This window comes from Herpailurus yagouaroundi, unplaced genomic scaffold (genome assembly GCF_014898765.1).
Source record: "Herpailurus yagouaroundi ecotype Mexico unplaced genomic scaffold, PumYag 141, whole genome shotgun sequence".
NCBI lineage: Eukaryota > Metazoa > Chordata > Mammalia > Carnivora > Felidae > Herpailurus > Herpailurus yagouaroundi.
This window is the reverse complement of record NW_024412396.1, coordinates 30,191,465-30,210,176: the sequence shown is the minus strand read 5'-3', so window position 1 is coordinate 30,210,176 and position 18,712 is coordinate 30,191,465. Positions and strand designations below refer to the sequence as shown.

At 38.0% G+C, this 18,712-nt stretch overlaps 1 long non-coding RNA gene across 1 annotated transcript; it reads left to right on the top strand.

The window, feature by feature from the left end:
- Positions 1-3,749: 3,749 nt before the first annotated feature.
- LOC121031291 (uncharacterized) lies at positions 3,750-17,349 on the top strand. The gene is made up of 3 exons (XR_005790651.1): positions 3,750-3,761; positions 11,166-11,168; positions 17,236-17,349. It is a non-coding gene; the product is annotated as an uncharacterized LOC121031291 (long non-coding RNA).
- Positions 17,350-18,712: the final 1,363 nt, after the last annotated feature.

The window sequence follows — 18,712 nt, the reverse complement described above, 5'->3', positions numbered from 1 at the left end:
GACACACAAATACATATGATATGATATGTGGAGATAAGTAATTCTAGAGGTGGTTTGAAGGCAGGTTTATCCTTGCGTTTTATTTCTCAGGCAAAATTATTTCTTTGATGACCTTTTGTTCCCTGAGCTCAAATGATTACGATTATGACCTATGACTAAAATTATTAATTCATCCTTTCAAACAAATTTTAAAAATTGAAGACCCATAAATACCATTCACTGAAAGCCCTAATTTTTCAAAATCAGTACTAAATAAAGTTTGAAAACATGATATTCCACATTTAGCAACTACAAAACAGCTTAAAAGAACGTGTTCTTCAGAATGAAAACTTGGACAACATCATCAAGTCATAGCAGAAACACTCCTGTTGTTATTTTAGTCTTTTCTCTGTGGCTACATCCCTGGCCTCATCTACTGGATGAACCAAATGAAGTGCTTGGGTTACCAGGGGGTCAGGCCTGCATATTCTTAGTAAAATAATACTCAAAGAAGGAGAAAAGGACAAATTAAGAGGGATCTCTCATGCTAGGGACTCATATCTTTCATGGTGGAGGCACCTGGGTGGCTCAGTCAGTTGAGCCGACTTCAGCTCAGGTCATGATCTCAGGGTTTGTTAGTTAAAGCCCTGTTCTGTGCTGATAGTGTGCAGACTGCTTGGGATTCTCTCTCTATACTCTCTCTCTCTCTCTCTCTCTCTGCCCCTCCCTTGCTCATGCTCTCTTTCTATCAAAAATAAATAAACATTAAAAAAATTAGTATCTTTCATGGTGAAGATATTTCAATGCTCTTAAAAAGGACGCCTTCTCTGGTGTCAGTGTCAGTCAGCATCTGCCCTTGCCTCCAGTGAAACCTTTTTCTGGTCCAATTGTCTTGCCCAACTTTAGAGAGCTCTGCACAACCTCACATATAAAGACAGCAAATGCAAGCCCCAATTTTCCCATCTTTGACTTTAAAGAACATTGAATTACCACAGAGTCATCAAGGAGCATAATTTCTAAGCAAATGATTCTTAGTGGAGGAGGGAAACTCTCAATACACTATGTTGAAACAATTATTCACAGCATATCCCAGATTTTTTTTTTTTTTTTTTTTTGGCTGGGTCCATCATTATGAAGGTTTTGCCCATTCACATGTAAACTGTAAACACACTGACAGATGGAATTCTTTTGTATAAACAATTTCAGATACACTATTCCTCTGTGGCTGTGTCAGTTGTTTACAGTATCAAAAAGCCACAGATAGGCCTAAAAGTAAGGGAAGTCCATATTTCTGCCAAGCATTTGCATAACATCTATCCATAGTTTGTACCCGGGCGCTCAAAGTGTCGCTGATGAGACGTACTTCCTCAAGTGTATTTATGAATATTGTGTCAGCAAGTCTCCCCAGGAATTTTCTCAGAGCATCCCTCTTCCAAAGTCACCCCTGTCTTTGTGAAGGGGCCACAGAGACGGAAGCTACCAATCTAGATGTAAATCTAGCTGGAAACAGACCCAGGAGAAGCACGTGCCAATGTAGGAGCGGAAAGGGCTCCCCTCCTTGCTTCACATGTTTATTCTCTCCCGTTCTGTGTCACTTTCTCCAAAGCAAAGGATTTGTTTCTCTTCTTTCTCAAAACCCAATTTCAAAAGTCTTGGGGAGCTTATTTTGCAAACATCCATTTTAGACTTCTCTCCCTCATCCCCTTCAGCCATTAAGCACCTTAATTCTTAATTCCATGTACTTCCTCCAAGGCAATCCTCTTGCCCGACTATTTGAGCTATTTGGAATCTCTTTTTCATTTTTTTCCCCCCTGTCCCCAAAGTTCTACCCCAAAGTCCAGCTTTTCTGAGAAAAAAGTTTGGTTTCACAAACTGTGCCTAATGGACTCCAAATCAGTAGAATTGAGACAGTCTGTCCTGATCTGCCTTATGTGCAAACACTGTTTCGTTTTGTTTTGTTTTTCCACAGAGTGAAGTTTACTCCTGACAAAGTTCCCCTCCTCCCTCCCCAGCCCAGGACAGGTCAGACAGCTTAGGGTGAAAATGGGGGTGAGGGGGTTCTGAGAAACAGGGAAGGGACCTGGCCCCCAGGCCATGCCATATCTGGCTCCCCCAGCCTGGCTTAAGTGAGATGTGATTCAATGCAATTCATTTCTTTAAAGTACACAGTCCAATGGTCTTTAGTATATTCATTGAGATGTACAACTATCACCACAATCTATTTTAAAACATTATCATTACCCCAAAAAGAGACTTTGTAACTATTAACAGTCATTCCCCAGTTCCCACCCCACCCCCACCAACTGCCCCAGTCTTAAGCAACCGCTAATCTACCTTCTGTCTCTATTTATAGATTTTGATATCCTGGACATTTATATAAGTGGAATTATACACTGTGTGGTCTTTTGTGACTCATTTCTCTCATTTAGCTTGTTTTCAAGGATTATTCATGTTATAGCATGTGTCAGAATTTTCTCTTTTTATTGCCAAGTAATTCCACATTGTATGGAGAGATCATTTTATTTATCCATTTATCAGTTGATTGAACATTTGGGTTGTTTCCACTTTTAACTATTTTGAATAATACTACTATGAACATTCATGTACAGGTATTTGTGGACATATTCATTCATTTCTCTTGTGTATATGGCTAGGAGAATTACTGGGCAATATAGTGACTCTATGATTAATCTCTTGAGGAACTGCCAAACTGTTTTCCAAAGTGGCCACACCATTTCGTATCCGCACTAGCGATATATGAAAGCTCCAATTTCTCTACATCTTTGGCAATCTGCTATTATCTGTGTTTGCATTAGAGCCATCCTAGTGGGTATGAAGGGATATCTTACTGTGGTTATGATTTGCATTTCCCTTATGTCATGAGCATCTTTTCATGTGTTTATCTGCCATTTGTGTATCAAGGTATTTGGAGAAATACCTTGAAAATCCTTTTCCCGTTTTTGAATTATCTTTTTATTAATGAATTGTAAGAGTTATTCATGTATTCTGCATATGACTTGCAAATATTGTCTTATAATCCATGTGTTGTCTTTTCACTTTCTTTATAGTATCATTTGCAGCATGAAAGTTTTTAATTTTGATTGAAGTCAAATTCATCTATCTTTTTCCTTTATCACTTGTACTTTTAGTGCCAGATCTAAGAAGGCCCTGCCCAAGCCAATATTTATTGTGGATATTTATTCTTGTGTTTTCATCTAACATTTTTATAGATTTCTGTCTTACATTTAGGTCTGTGATCCATTTTGAGTTAATTTTGGAGAATGGTGTAAGAGGGATCCAGCTTTACTTTTTTGCATGTGAATATCCAGTTGCTCTAGAATACTTTGTTGAAAAGATCATTTCTTCCATTGAATAGTCTTAGTACCCTTGTCAAAAATCATAAATATGAAGGTTTAGTTCCGGATTCTCAGTTCAATTCCCTTGATCTATGTATCTATCCTATGTGAGTACCACATTGCCTTGATTATTGTTGTTTTGTAATAAGCAAATCAATGAGTCCTCCAACTTTGTTTTAGTCATTCTGGGTCTTGCATATTTCTATATGGATTTTAGGATCTGTATATCAATTTCTGCAAAAGAAGTTAGCTGAAATTTTGATAGGGGATTGAGTTGATCTGTACATCAATTTGGGGAGTATTTCCATCTTAATAATATTAAATCTTCCAATCTATGAACATGGGATGTCTTTCCATTTATTTAGGTCTTCTTTGAATTCTTTCAACAATGCTTCACATTTATTAAAATAAAAGTTTTGTACTTTTGTTAAATTTCTACCTAAGCATTTTATTCTTTTTGATCCTATTATAAATGGAGTTTTTCCTAATATTTTCAGAATGATCATTTGCCAATATATTGAAATTCAACTGATTTTTGAATAGTGATCTTGTATCTTACAACCTTGTTGAGTTTACTTATTAATTCTATTTTTTTCTTCTTGATTCCTTAGCATTTTCTGTATACAAGATTGCCATTACTTACAAATAGAAATAATTTTTCTTCTTTCTTTTCAATTTGGATGCCTTTTACTTATTTCCTTTTTAAGTTGTTTTTGCTAGATCTCCCAGTACAATTCTGAATAGAAGTGGCAAGAGCAGATAGTCTTTCATCATTAAACATGATGTTACCTGTAGGTAGGCTCTTCGTGGATGCTCTTTATGAAGTTAAGATTGTCCCTTTCTACTCTTAGTTTGTTATGTGCTTTTATCATGAAAGAATGTGAGATTTTGTCAAATGCTTTTCTGCCTCAATTTATATAATCAAGTGAATTTTTTCCTTTATTCTAATGATACATTACATTGATGAATTTTTGGAGGTTAAACCAGCCTTGCATCTCTGGGATAAATCCCAACTGGTCATGGTATATAATACTTTTACAAAAGCCTTTTGAAATATTTTATTTTAAGTTTCTTATTTATCTTGAGAGAGAGAGCAAGCGAGAGAGAGAGACCATGAGCAGAGGAGGGACACAGACAGAGAGAATCCCAAGCAGGGTCCAATGCCTAACCAACTGAGCCACCCAGGCACCCAGAAATATTTTACTTTTAAGGTAAAGAAGGGAAGAGTATTGAATATGCCACCCCTAGAATTCATTGTTTGTGTGTAATGCAGGCTGGATGAGTAATCTTAATGTGACAAAAATTCCAAGTAGCAAACTCAGTAAACAAAGCAGCCTCATAGCAACAAGTAAATAATTCCCACAGGTCCCTCATAACTGAATCATTGGGAAAACTCTGGCACTGGTGGGTAAATAATTTGTGAATATCAGTCTAATTTCAAGCTGTGTATACACAAATGATATATTGCAAATAAGAAGAATTAAGATGGGAGACTGGTGAGTGTAAAGAAGGAAAAACACAAATGCCCAAAGAATAAAGCCACTTAAAAAATAATAAAAACTGATGCTTCTGAGTGACTTGCAAGACTGTAGGGACTTAAAGTTATATCTATCACACATTAATGTAGAAAAAATACACGTAAAACATATGGAAACTAAGGCTCAAAGAAGTTGGATGAATCTACCAAGATCAGATCATTTGACTCCCAGTCCACTTTCCCTTATACAAGGTCACCTTCCCTTAACAGTGATGGTCAAATGTGTCTGGCCAGAACTTCATAGTTTTCAAGTCACTGTTACATACATCATCCTGCTTTATCCAGTGTCCTTTGCTCAATGCCACCTGCCTCATATGTCAGTTATGGGTAGATGCTGAGTGAGCCCTCACCTCTTCGGTAACGACAGTGGCAGAATTTGTCTCAAAATTTTTAATAATTGTGTTCTATAGTTTAAATATAAGTCAGGGTAATAGAAATTTAATTTAAAATACGTGATTCACTGCCCTAATATGGAAGTAAATATAGAGGGATGACCTATTAAGCAATGATCTACATAAATCTGGGTTGCTTATGGGTAGAAAGAACAATATAGTGAATAGAAACCAGTGTTTTTATTTTATTTGAAATATTTATTTTTAAGTTTTTAAGTTTAATTTATTTTCGAGAGAGACAGAGACAGAGCACAAGTGGGGGAAGGACAGAGAAAGAGGGAGACACAGAATCTGAAGCAGGCTCCAGGCTCTGAGCTGTCAACACAGAGCCCAATGTGGGACTCAAAGCCACAAACCATGAGATCATGACCTGAACTGAAGCCAGACGCTTAACCAACTGAGCCGCCCAGGTACCCCAGAAACCAGTGTTTTTAATTTGCTGCTGAGTATCTAAATGTAATCAGACATTCATATTGACCTAAAACACAAAGATAAAATTTACTAGTTTGCAGTAGTAACTAGGAAAAGCCACATTTTTTTGACATCTTGAAAAAAAAGTTTGGATAAACTAATTCAGTATAGAATGAAATTCATCCATATCTACCAGAAAGAAATTGTACTAGGTTACTGCAACTAATAGCCTAGTAAAATGGAGATTTTCTCTTTAGGCTCGATTATGGGAGCTATACTACAAGGATATTATATGATGGGAATGCTGTCTTTTTACTAGTAGTACAGTGCAGAGAAGAGTGTGAAGTTGGAAAACTGTCATCTCAGATCCTTTGGAGAAAGATTATGGGTGAATGGATGGATTAAAAAGTGAATGGGCTGTTATCAAAAGACCCGGAAATTTGGCTAAACTGGATATCTTTAGGCAGGTGAATTTATTGGCAGGCTTTCATTTCTTACCTAACAAATGGAAATAACCATATCTGCCATTCCTCACAGCAATTTGAATTTGAAATGAGATAATGCTTTAAGTAATTTCATGACTACAAAATAGCAAGTAGATACAAAGTAGTATTGTTAGTAGCTGCAACTGATCATTGCAGGAAGCTAAAGGGGATAAAATGTTGGAGGAGCTGGGAAGGATGTGAGATGTGTAGTAAAACTGGTTCTTGTTGAAATCCAAAGTGTTCCAAACTGAAAGATTCAGAGATATTAAGGAGTCCATGTAAAATAAAAACCTTTCTGTTCAACTCTCACTTTGAATGTTACCAAGTACTTTATGATAGTGCAGACCACGCCAAAATATATTCATATAGACTTAGGAACAAGATTAAACTATAACTTTTGGCCACCTTCTCTCCTTATTTTCCTCTTATTTTAGTGCGTTGAACTTTAATTAAAACAACCTTGTGAGGGAGGAGCCAAGATGGCGGAACAGCATGGAAGTTTTTTTGTGTGTCTCTCCTCCCTGAAATACAGCCAGACCAACACTAAACCATCCTGCACACCTGGAAAACTGACCTGAGGATTAACACAACAATCTGCACAACGTGAACCACAGAATTCAGCAGGTATGCGGTGCGGATTGGTGAACTAGGGGAGAGTGAAGCCACGAAGGGCAGGTAGCCTGCTTTTGTGTGCAGAGAGAGGACAGAGATGGGGGGGGGAGAATATGGGAAAAGCACACCCCCCAAAAGCAGCTGGAGAGAAAGTGGAAAAGTGGAAATAGCCGCAGGGACTGAACTAAAAAGGGAGAAAGGAGAGAATTTAAAATCCATTAACATTATAAACAAGGGGAGCACAGAGTCTGAAACTCTGCAGCTCAATACCTGGCGGTGCTCTGGTGAGAAAGGTGAATCCCCAGGAGCAGAGTGGGGTCCGGGGTTCTTCAGGCCACACGGGGAGAGGCGGTTTCCCTGCTTCCCAGCAGGGGACACCTGGTGGAGGCTGTGTGGGCGCCCCAAAGGCAAGGCCCCAGTGGACCCTGGAGAACAACCACATTCGCTGGCGCTGGAACAAGGTCGTTGGGGTTGAAGCCTGGTGCCAGATGTGTGTTGTGATTTTCCACAATCCCTGAAACGCTGCTGCTACACTATCTCGTGAACTTTTTCTGGGGCGGGATGGCACCTGGTGGCAAGTCTCTGGTCGTCGGCAGCAGCACGGTCCCGCAAACGTTCCTGGGTGTGGCAGGCACCCGTCCATTGCTCGGTAAGACCCTCCTGCAGAGGGGTGGAACCGGTCAAAGCCGCAATCCCTCAGAAGTAAGGGGTCGGGAAAAACAGCCGCATCTGAGTCTGAGACAAAACTCTGCAGGGAGGTGCTGCCTGGGGCTTGGTTACAGACTTTCTAAAAGCGGGGAGTGTACGAAAGCCGAAAACAAAAGACAGGTGCCCGACTGCTGATCAGGGTTCAGGACAGAGTTCAATACTAGAGGCTGGGTAACTGGTTGACGCCATTTCCACCTCTCCCACGCATGCGCATACGCACCTACAAGCGCCACAACAACCCCCCCCATAAGCTAAGTAGCGCCATCTAGTGGAGAACAGAGCCATTACACTAAACCCTGCCCAACTGGACCAACCTCGCTCTTCAGAACGCAAGTCTCTCCACCTGCTTAGTTTATGGACTATAAACTGCTTCATAGTTTGACTTCTAGGGGAAAACAAAGTAATTTAAGTCGTATTTCAGTCTGTTAGCCAGTCCATCTATTCAATTTTCTTTCTTTTTTTTTCTTTTCTTTTATTTCCTTTTTTCTTTTTTTTCTTTTTTGTTTGTTTTCTTTTTCTTGAATACAGAAAAAAATTCATTTTTATTTTCAACTTTTATTAAAATATTTTTCTTTAATTTTTTTCTACTATAGGTTTTACTTCTGTGTAAATTTTTTCAAATTCTATTTTACTTCCATCATTTCATTTTAGTCTACTTCAGTGTATTCATTTTTTTCAAATTTTCAAATGATTTCCTTTTTTTTCTTTCCCCTTTTTTCTCTAATCTATCAAGCCCCTTTCAACACCCAGACCAAACCACACCTAGGATCTAGTATCATTTATTTGATTTTGTGTGTGTGTGTTTGTTTTTAATTTTTAATTTTAATATTTTTTCATTTTAATTTTAATTTTTTAACCTCATTAATTCCTTTTCTCCCTTCAAGATTAAATGAAGGAATTCACCCCAAAAGAAAGAGCAGGAAGAAGCGACAGCCAGGGACTTAACCAACACAGATACGAGCAAGATGTCTGAACCAGAATTTAGAATCACGATAATAAGAATACTAGCTGGAGTCAAAAATAGATTAGAATCCCTTTCTTCGGAGATAAGAGAAGTAAAAGCTAGTCAGGATGAAATTAAAAATGCTATAACTGAGCTGCAATGTCGAATGGAGGCCACAGAGGCAAGGATGGATGAGGCAAAACAGAGAATCAGTGATATAGAGGACAAACTTATGGAGAATAATGAAACAGAAAAAAAGAGGTAGATTAAGGAAAAAGAGCACGATGTAAGAATTAGAGAAATCAGTGAGTCATTAAAAAGGAACAACATCAGAGTCATAGGGGTCCCAGAAGAGAAAGAGAGAGAAATAGGGGTAGAAGGGTTATGTAAGCAAATCATAGGAGAAAACTTTCCTAACCTGGGGAAAGACACAAACATCAAAATTCAGAAAGCACAGGGGACTCCCATTAGATTCAACAAAAACTGACCATCAACAAGGCATATCATAGTCAAATTCACAAAATACTTAGGCACGGAGAGAATCATGAAAGCATCAAGGGAAAAAAAGTCCTTAACCTACAAGGGAAGACAGATCAGGTTTGCAGCAGATCTATCCACAGAAACTTGGCAGGCCAGAAAGGAGTGGCAGGATATATACAATGTGCTGAATCAGAAAAATATGCAGCCAAGAAATCTCTATCCAGCAAGGCTGTCATTCAAAATAGAAGGAGAGATAAAAAGTTTCCCAGACAAACAAAAATTAAAGGAGTTTGTGACCACTAAACCAGCGCTACAAGAAATGTTAAGGGGGACTCTCTGAGGGGAGAAAAGATGAAAAAAAAAAAACACAAATAAATAAAGACCAAGAGCAACAAAGACTAGAAAGGACCAGCGAACACCACCAGAAACTCCAACTCTACAAGCAACATAATGGCAATAAATTCATATATTTCAGTACTCACTCTAAACGTCAATGGACTAAATGCTCCAATCAAAAAACATAGGGTAACAGATTGGATAAGAAAACAAAATCCATATATATGCCGTTTACAAGAGACCCACTTTAGACCTAAAGATACCTTCAGATTGAAAGTAAGGGGATGGAGAACCATCTATCATGCTAAGGCTCAACATAAGGAAGACAGAGTAGCCATACTTATATCAGACAATCTAGACTTTAAAATAAAGACTGTATCAAGAGATACAGATGGGCATTATATCATAATCAAGGGGTCTGTAGACCAAGAAGACCTAACAATTGTAAACATTTATGCGCCAAATGTGAAAGCACCCAAATATATAAATCAATTAATCATAAACATAAAGAAACTCATTGATAGTAATACCATAATAGTAGGGGACTTCAACACCCTACTCACAACAATGGACAGGTCATCTAATCAAAAAATCAACAAGGAAACAATGGCTTTGAATTACACACTGGACCAGATAGACTTAAAGATATATTCAGAACATTTCATTCTAGAGCTGCAGGATATACATTCTTTTCCAGTGCACATGGAACGTTCTCCAGAATAGACCACATACTGGGATACAAATCAGCCCTCAACAAGTACAAAAAGATGGAGATCACATCGTGCATATTTTCAGACCACAACGCTATGAAACTCGAAATCAACCACAGGAAAAAAATTTGGAAAGGTAACAAATACTTGGAGACTAAAGAACATCCTATTAAAGAATGAATGGGCTAACCAAGAAGTTAAAGAGGAAATTAAAAAGTTCATGGAAGCCAATGAAAATGATAACACCACAACCCAAAACCTCTGGGACGCAGGAAAGGCGGTCATAAGAGGAAAGTATATAGCAATCTAGGTCTTCCTAAAGAAGGAAGAAAGATCTCAGATACACAACCTAACCTTACGCCTTAAAGAGCTGGAAAAAGAACAGCAGATAAAACCCCAAAACAGTAGAAGACAGGAAGTAATAAAAATTAGAGCAGAAATTAATGCTATCGAAACCAAAAAAAACCCAAAAAACAAAAAACGTTAGAACAGATCAATGAAACCGGAAGCTGGTTCTTTGAAAGAATTAACAAAATTGATAAACCACTAACCAATTTGATCAAAAAGAAAAAGGAAAGGACCCAAATAAATAAAATCAAGAATGAAAGAGAAGAGATCACAACCAACAAAGCAAAAATAAAAACAATAATAAGAGAATATTATGAGCAATTATGTGCCAATAAAATGGGCAATCAGGAAGATATGGACAAATTCCTAGAAACATATACACTATCAAAACTAAAACAGGAAGAAATAGAAAATTTGAACAGACTCATAACCAGTAAATAAATCGAATTAGTAATCAAAGACCTCCCAAAAAACAAAGGTCCAGGGCCAGATGGCTTTCCAGGGGAATTCTACCAGACATTTAAGGAAGAGTTAACACCTATTCTCTTGAAGCTGTTCCAAAAAAATAGAAATGGAAGGAAAACTTCCAAACTCTTTCTATGAAACCAGCATTACCTTGATTCCAAAACCAGACAGAGACCCCACTAAAAAAGAGAACTATAGACCAATTTCTCTGATGAACATTGATGCAAAAATCCTCAACAAGATATTAGCCAACCAGATCCAACAATACATTAAGAAAGTTATTCACCGGGGCGCCTGGGTGGCTTGGTTGGTTAAGCATCGGACTTCGGCTCAGGTCATGATCTCACGGTCCGTGAGTTCAAGCCCCACGTCGGGCTCTGTGCTGACAGCTCGGAGCCTGGAGCCTGTTTCAGATTCTGTGTCTCCCTCTCTCTCTGCCCCTCCCCTGTTCATGCTCTGTCTCTCTCTGTCTCAAAAATAAATAAACGTTAAAAAAAAAAAAAGAAAGTTATTCAACATGACCAAGAGGGATTTATACCTGGGATGCAGGGCTGGTTCATTATCTGCAAAACAATCAATGTGATTCATCACATCAATAAAAGAAAGGACAAGAACCATATGATCCTCTCAATAGATGCAGAGAAAGCATTTGAAAAAATACATCATCCTTTCTTGATAAAAACCCTCAAGAAAGTAGGGATAGAAGGATCATACCTCAAGATCATAAAAGCCATATATGAAAGACCCACCACTAATATCATCCTCAATGGGGAAAAACCGAGAACTTTTCCCCTAAGGTCAGGAACAAGACAGGGAGTCCGCTCTTGCCACTGTTACTCAACATAGTATTGGAAGTCTTAGCTTCTGCAATAAGACAACATAAAGAAATAAAAGGCATCCAAATCAGCCAGGAGGAGGTCAAACTTCACTCTTTGCAGATGACATGATATTCCACATGGAAAAACCAAGAGATTCCACCAAAAAAACTGCTAGAACTGATTCATGAATTCAGCAAAGTCACAGTATATAAAATCAATGCATAGAAATCAGTTGCATTCCTATACACCAATAATGAAGCAACAGAAAGAGAAATCAAGGAATCAATCCCACTTACAATTGTACCAAAAACCATAAAATACCTAGGAATAAATCTAACCAAACAGGTGAAAAATCTATACACTGGAAACTATAGGAAGCTTATGAAAGAAATTGAAGAAGACACAAAGAAATGGAAAAAGATTCCATGCTCCTGGATAGGAAGAACAAATATTGTTAAAATGTCAATACTACCCAAAGCAATCTACATATTCAACACAATTCCTATCAAAATAACACCAGCATTCTTCACAGAGCTAGAACAAACAATCCTAAAATTTGTATGGAACCAGAAAAGACCCCGAATAGCCAAAGCAATCTTGAAAAAGAAAACCAAAGCAGGAGACATCACAATCCCGGACTTCATGCTATACTACAAAGCTGTAATCATCAAGACAGCATGGTACTGGCACAAAAACAGACACTCAGATCAATGGAACAGAATAGAGAACCCAGAAATGGTCCTACAAACGTATGGCCAACTAATCTTTGACAAAACAGGAAAGAATATCCAATGGAATAAAGACAGTCTCTTCAGCAAGTGGTGCTGGGAAAACTGGACAGCAACATGCAGAAGAATGAACCTGAATCACTTTCTTACACCATACACAAAAATAAACTCAAAATGGGTGAAAGACCTCAATGTAAGACAGGAAGCCATCAAAATTTTCGAGGAGAAAGCAGGCAAAAACTTCTTTGATCTTGGCCACAGCAACTTCTTACTCAACACCTCTCTGGAGGCAAGGGAAACAAAAGCAAAAATGAACTACTGGGACCTCATCAAAATAAAAAAGCTTCTGCACAACGAAGGAAACAATCAGCAAAACTAAAAGGCAACTGACAGAATGGGAGAAGATATTTGCAAATGACATGTCAGATAAAGGGTTAGTATCCAAAATCTATAAAGAACTTATCAAACTCAACACCCAAAAAACAAATAATCCAGTGAAGAAATGGGCAAAAGACATGAATAGACACTTCTCCAAAGAAGACATCCAGATGGCCAACCGACACATGAAAAAATGCTCAACATCACTCATCATCAGGGAAATTCAAATCAAAACCACAATTGAGATATCAACTTACACCTGTCAGAATGGCTAACATTAACAACTCAGGCAACAACAGATGTTGGTGAAGATGTGGAGAAAGAGGATCTCTTTTTCAGTGCTGGTGGGAATGGAAGCTGGTGTAGCCATTCTGGAAAACAGTATGGAGGTTCCTCAAAAAAATAAAAAATAGAACTACCCTATGACCCAGCAATTGCACTACTACGTATTTATCCAAGGGATACAGGTATGCTGTTTCGAAGGGACACATGCACCCCAATGTTTATAGCAGCACTATCAACAATAGCCAAAGTATGGAAAGAGCCCAAATGTCCATCGATGGATGAATGGATACACAAGATGTGGAATATATATAAAATGGAGTATTACTCGGCAATCAAAAATAATGAAATCTTGCCATTTGCAACTATGTGGATGGAACTAGAGGGCATTATGCTAAGCGAAATTAGTCAGAGAAAGACAAATATCATATAACTTCACTCATATGAGGACTTTAAGACACAGAACAGATGAACTAAGGGAAGGGAAACAAAAGTAATATAAAAACAGGGAGGGGAACAAAACAGAAGAGACTCATAAATATGGAGAACAAACTGAGGGTTATTGGAGGGGTTGTGGGAGGGGGGGGTGGGCTAAATGGGTAAGAGACATTAAGGAATCTACTCCTGAAATCACTGTTGCACTATATGCCAACTAATTTAGATGTAAATTAAAAAATTAAAATAAAAAAAAGTAGTAAAGGAAAAAAAAAACAACCTTGTGAAACATTTTGAATGCAAGTTTAAAATCTAAAATGTGAAGCAGGTGGATAAAATAGAGACCATGGGAGCCATAGAACAGCAAAGAAAACAAGTAAAATATTAATTCAGGAAAAGCATTTGCAGTGTAATCATTTGAGTAATGGGAAAAAAGATCTGCATGCAAGGACAGAGAGAAAAAGAATCAGGGGGAGTTTGGAATAGTACTTAAGAAAAGAGATAAGTTAAAATTTTTTTTCACTTTAAAATGAGTAAATGTCCTTTGAAAAGCATGGACCAAGGTTCAGAGGAAGGACTGGTGCACAGAACCCTTTGGAATACTAGTATTAACCAGCTATTATGTTGATAGCATTAATCAACTAAATGTATTAAGGCCCTCCAGACTGTGCTCAGCCCCACTTTTTGAGACAAGCTCTTCTCTTTATAATGCAAGTTTCAGGCTGCACCTTGGGGTCACTGGGAATCGCCAGCACTTTAAATTATTTCTCTTCCTAAGCTTTCGTTTGAAATAATATTGTTTGGAATGCTTAAGGCTTACCCTTCATGATTACAAGTACTACAACACAATCCGAATTATTACTAAGCATGCAATGCAAAGATTAGCAAAACAACAAGATTTAGTGTCCTTGGCTCAAGCTACACAAATATTGATAAAGCCTGTGAGGTAAACTAATTGATTCTATAAGCTTCATTGGCATTTCTTTGACAAAGTAAAGAAAGAACATTTGTATTTCAGTTTAAAGCCAGGACTAGGCCACTATTTTCAAGCCTGCGTGTCTTACAGGTCTTTTCACTTGTGTTTTCTAAGATCTTTTCATGATGGTATACTAATTTTGTGTCTCTTAACATAAATTCATTTAAAAAATCATAACATTAAATCTTGAAATATAATCCTAAACATAAGAATTTATATTACAAAAACCTTCAACAAAGTAGATGCCTCGTCAAAATTCAAAGGGGAAAACAAAAGTAAACCCCCCTTCCCCCAAAGAAGTGCATGTGGTCAAAAATCCAAAAGGTAAGATTCGCCCTGGGGAAACAGAAGCTGAGTTACATGTGTGAGAAGGAAGCACTTAGAATCATGGCAGATTTAGAGAACACTGTCCAAAATGGTAGCCATCAGCCACATTTGAGCACTTGAAATGTGCTAAATGAAACTGAAGTGCTGAATTTTCATTTCATTTCACTTCATTTCATTTCATTTCATTTCATTTCATTTCATTTGTTAAAATTAAATAGAAAAACTGATAATTTAGTTATTGGACAACTTTTAAGTATGTCCAAAACAACCTGGCATTTAACTCTACTCCCTCCATAGTACATTTTATGAAATCTAAATCCAGATGAAGTACTGTATTTTGATGAATATATAGTATCAGAATTGAGGTGTGCTGAAAGTATCAAACACACATCAACTTCCAAGATTTAGTAAGGAAAAAATAACTTAAATACCCCATTAATAATTTTTAATACTGATTACATGATGAAATGATAATTTTTGATATATTAAGTTAAATATTATTAAAATTTACCTCATATATGCCTTTTTACTTTTCTTAATGTGACTACTAGAAAAGTTAAAAAGTTACATGTGCAGCTCATGTTTCATTTTGACTGGATAGTGATGATTTAGAGAGCAGCATGATCCCAGGCCTGGTGTACAAATAATGTGTACAAATAATCAAATAAGAATTTTCTCTATAAAGGCAATCTCATAGCCAAAGGAAACTCATATACCACTTTTTGAAGTTGCAGGCAGCAGTAGCCCACATTAAGAAAGAAAGATAATACTGGATCCACACTCAAGAGGAACCATTCAAGCTTTGGGGACCTCACAGTGAGAAAGGTGCACAGTGTGTTGAGTTCAGGGCAAGTCAAACATAATTACAGAATGGCCAGAGGGGTTGTCTTATGTGGGTGGGATCTGGGGGGATCAGAGAATGAAATCCAAGGAAGGACTAAAGATGTATAATTGTCTACAAAGGACAGGGAAATTAATTGGCATGACAAAGGAGGTTGTAACTAGAAGTAATGGGATAGAGGTAAGAAAGGACAATTTAGGCTCAAGACATTTTAAGGTGAGGAAAAACTAGAGAGGGCTCACAGCGTGGGAGGCTCTCTCAGGCTTGACAGAGGAATGGAGGACTTGACCTAGAGGTCTCTCCAGCTCTGGTTCCTAAAATCCTTTCTTGGTGGTATATTAATGTGTTGACAGAGGTGAGCTGGGCAGGCAAAGGAGGAGCTAGGAGAACGAACTGGACGGTGATTTCACTAGGTGGCAACACTGAAATGACAATTGTCTGCCTGCTCTCCTGGTTTCCTGAAGCATCATTTTGGTAACATTACTGTGTGTATGCTCTTGGGAACTTCTGTAGTGACCCATTTGTGTCTGCACAGAAATTTCAGCATCAAGAGTGAATCCACTAAATGATTGGTGGGGTTGGGTATCTGCAAACGAGGTATACCTATTTGTTACTGACTGTTCCTTTCCGACCGAGCTTGTGAAACAGAGATAGAAAGGGGTGAATCCAGGTCTGAAGACTGAAAAACAAATTGACACTCACACACATGCACCAAACCTATTTCTTCCTCAACAGCCTTCCAAGTTCAGTGTAGACTCTTCACCATTACTGAGATGGGAGACATTGTCTATAGGTCAAGACAGGTCACTAACTTAATTATGTGATAAATACTAGTTGTCATCAATCTGCAAACATCACTCTGACAACATTTTCATAATGTCACCTATGCTCCAATAAAAGTTTACAAAAAAACAATGTGTTTCCAAAATCAATAGAAAGGAGGGGTGCCCGGCAGTCTTGGTCATGGGACAGTGCAACTCTTGATCTTGGGGTCATGGGTTCAAGCCCTATGTTGGGTGTAGAGATTACTTAAATAAATAAATAAATAAATAAGCAAAATCAGTAAAAAGGAAATAAATATTTCATTTCTATTCATTCAACTGCACTGTATTAGACAGGAACTTTTCATTATTATCAAAAGTATATGTGTGGTGGGAGGGAATATCACATCCCTTTTTCCTCACTTTATACCATTTCCTTACTATTAAAGGAGAAAATCAAGAATAGAAAATAATGATACTCCAAACTCCTGCACATCCATCTCTGGCAGTTTCCCTTCCTTCTGTGATTTTCTTCAACATGAAATGTAGATAGGCTAGTTCTCACTTTCAAAATTTAGCACAGATGTGGGACTTTTTAAATAATACTCTAACTAAGAGCATGGATTCCAGAATCAGAGTGTCAGGCTTCATGTTCTGCCTCTCCCACTTAAGATGTTTATGACTTGGGCAAGTTACTTTCTTCTCTGAGCCTCAGTTTCCTCATCATTGTCTCTCTCTCATAGGGTTGCTTAGAGAAGTAGATGAGGGAAAATGCATAAAATTCTTAGCATAATACCTGACACATATTCTTTGTCGTTACCATTTCTGTTGCTGTTTTTGTAGTTATTATTAATACCAGAGTGACCATTGATAATAGCACTAGATAGCTATTGGGGCAATATAAGCAGTTAAAACAATTGAAGGCAGTGCCCCTAATCCAAAAATCTGTTTGCTCCTTAGGCCACAATCAGAGCCTTGATTGAAGACATTGTGTTCTGTCTGAAGAGTATTTAAGGTTTCCAATAAAATGTATACCTGTCAAAAAAAAAAAAAAAAAAAAAAAAACAATTGAAGGCAGAAACGTAAAGAAACCTAGTTCTCCACAGAAGAGTAGCAGGTTGTCTCGCCTGCCAAACACCTAATGGAGAGGAGACTCCACTCTGTTCAGCAAAATGACTCTTGAACCTCAAGATCAGATGGCTTGGACGAGTGCATTTGAAAAAGCCATTGCATAACTCTGTGAAGGCTAAACTGGGATAAATTATTAGCATGGCCCTGGAACTGTGCTCCATTGTGCAATCAGGAGATTCTGTATGGTTTTACTTTTCATACGAAAAAAAAAATATCAAAAACTAGAACCAGAAAACATTTGGAATTTTATTTTAGTCCATGGCCAGATCTTACAACATCGGTGATTTAAACCAGGCATCGAATATGAACTCAACCAGGCCTCTAATATTTCTGCATTACTTGGTTACGGCGAACAGTGTAGACACTGGCGGTTGATGAAACTCTGCAGCATGCGAAGGCTGCGAGCTGTGCTAGTCAACTGGAATCTCAGTCTCAGTTACCCTCCTGGCGTGCTGTGATAACTTAGTACCACGATGCTGAAGTCCTCTGCATCAGAAGTAAAAAGTAAAAATACTACATTTAATAAGCACAGAGACTGCAGTCAAAGCCACATTTACTGCCAAAGAAGCCAACGGACAATGAGGTGAAGCAAAGAGAGAGAAATCTATATTCACCCTGGTTTAAATTTCCAAGAATGTGATAGCAGAAGAAAGAACGATGCATGTAACACCAATATACCATGAACTGTGGCTTTTCCAAAAGGCTTCAAGAAGTACACACAGGATTTCATATAAGTCGATTATGAACCGCTTTTCTAAATGGCTGCAATTCTGCCAGTGCTGCTTTTCCCCAAATGAGGAAGCTGTTTATTTGCATCTTCTGTGCTGTCTTTTTGAAAGAGCCATTAAGGGAAGCAGCATAGCCGCAAACAAGTACCCAAAAAGAATGGGATCAAGGCAGTGGTATAAAGCTTTGTCCCAGCAATCTGAATGCAGGTGTGAGAGACACAAACCAGGTGGCTAAAAGGCTTCTTTGTTTGAAGCTGTCAGTAGGAGGACCTGATTAATCTCATGCCCCATCCCTAAACTCCCTTTTAACTATGTCAAGACATCGCCTCACATCAGGAAGTCTACAATGACATGGCTATGTGCTAAGCTCAGTTAATGTGGCCCTAGGTTTAAACACTTCAGGTTGAAAGTGGATAATTGGTGGTAGTGGATTTTAAAAGCTCACACAGGTGCCTTTGAAAAGAGGTCAAAAGTCAAGTGCATCTCTCCTGAGAGTACTGGCGAGCCCTTCCTAAGGAGATCAAAATTCCTTTACACAAACCCCC